The following is a 1,719-nucleotide window of genomic DNA, read 5'->3' on the forward strand; positions in this document are numbered from 1 at the left end:
CAATGCCTTCTTCTTTGAGAAATCACGCTAATGGTCCTTCCCTTTGCCCCATCTCAGTAAACCTACCATAATATTCGCCACCTCTATCAGACCTGACTATTTTAATAACTTTATCGGTTTGTTTCTTTACTTCTTTCGTAAATTCCTTGAACATCTAAAAAACATCAATTTTTTTGAAAATTAAGTAGAGATACATATACCGTGAATAGTCATCAATAAAGGTGACAAAATATTTCTCGCCTGTGTAACAGGGGGTAAAAGGTCCACATACATCTGTGTGAACTATCTCTAATATCTCACTACTGCGTTTGACACCCTCTTTATATGTGTTTATATGCTTAGCCTTTATGCAATCAACACATGAGCCATTGTCGATAAAATCTAGAGATTTCAGGATCCCTTCATTTACGAGTCTCTTTATTCTCTTTTTAGAGATATGACCCAACCTTCGATATCAAAGCATGTAAGATTTATCATTTATCAAGTTACGTTTATTTCCAATTAATGTGTATTCAGAAGTCAGGGACTCCTGAGTTTGGATCTTCACGTTCAATCTATGCAAACTATCATAAACTGATGCAGAATCCATTTCAATTGAATTTCTATAAATGAACAATTTGGAATTTTTAAACTTAAAACAATATCCAAATTTATCAAATTTCAAAATTGAAATTAAGTTTCTACTATATGATGGAATATAAAAGACATCATGAAGATCCAAAACTACGCTTGTATCTAGAGTAATCTTGCAAGTTCCAATACCCTTCACATGTGAACGCATCTTATTTCCTGAATAGATGCTCTTTTCATGCATTGTTGGTTTTCTTCTGCTCAGGAATAGCCGTAGACAGTTGAAAATATGAGCAGTAGCACTATAATTAATCTACCACCTATTTTCAGGAATTTGTAATAAATTACATTCATGAGAAATAAATGAGAAATTACCTTTATTTTCCAACCACCTTTTGTACTTTATGCAATCTATCTTCCTGTGTCCCTTCTTGCAAAAGAAGTACTTTATGGGATCAGAGTCGGATTGCTTGCCTTGAGATGTCTTATCCCCTGTTGCCTTCTTCCTAGCATTTCTTTTAAATGCATTCTTCATTGGTCCTACCTTGGATGTATGAGAAGCCATATGTGCACTCTGCACCTTCTCCCCTTTCAACCTTTCTTCTTCTTCAACACACTTGGACACAAGTTCATTGAACGTACATTCATTATTATGTGTGTTGTAAGAGATTTTGAAAGGTCCATACTCCAAGGGTAAGGATGCTAGCACTAAATACAATAGGAAAGAATCCGAGATGGTGAGCTTCATGTCATTTAGCTGAGACGCTATGTTTCTCATCTCTAAAATATGCTGACGAATGTTTCCCCCTCCAGTATATTTCATAGATATGAGTTTAGACATCAGGGTATTGGCTCAGACCATATTTGAACTCACAAATTGTGCTTCAATAGCACTTAAAAACTCTCTAACTGTCCTGCATTGTGGTATGACACTACAAATATTCTTAGCCACCTTAGATTGCAAAAGCAACATGCTAAGTCTATTCGAGCGCTCCCACTTCTTAAAAGCAGTCTTTTGATCAGTTAAAGCAGCAGGTTCTTCTGTCCTTAGGGTCAGATCCAGATCCATATACCCTAATGTAAAAAGTATAATTTCTTTCTAATCATTAAAATTCGATCCATCTAAAAAATGTATACAGCTAGAGCCAT

This window comes from Nuphar pumila, chromosome 11 (genome assembly GCF_984573655.1).
Source record: "Nuphar pumila chromosome 11, dmNupPumi1.hap1.1, whole genome shotgun sequence".
Lineage (NCBI taxonomy): Eukaryota > Viridiplantae > Streptophyta > Magnoliopsida > Nymphaeales > Nymphaeaceae > Nuphar > Nuphar pumila.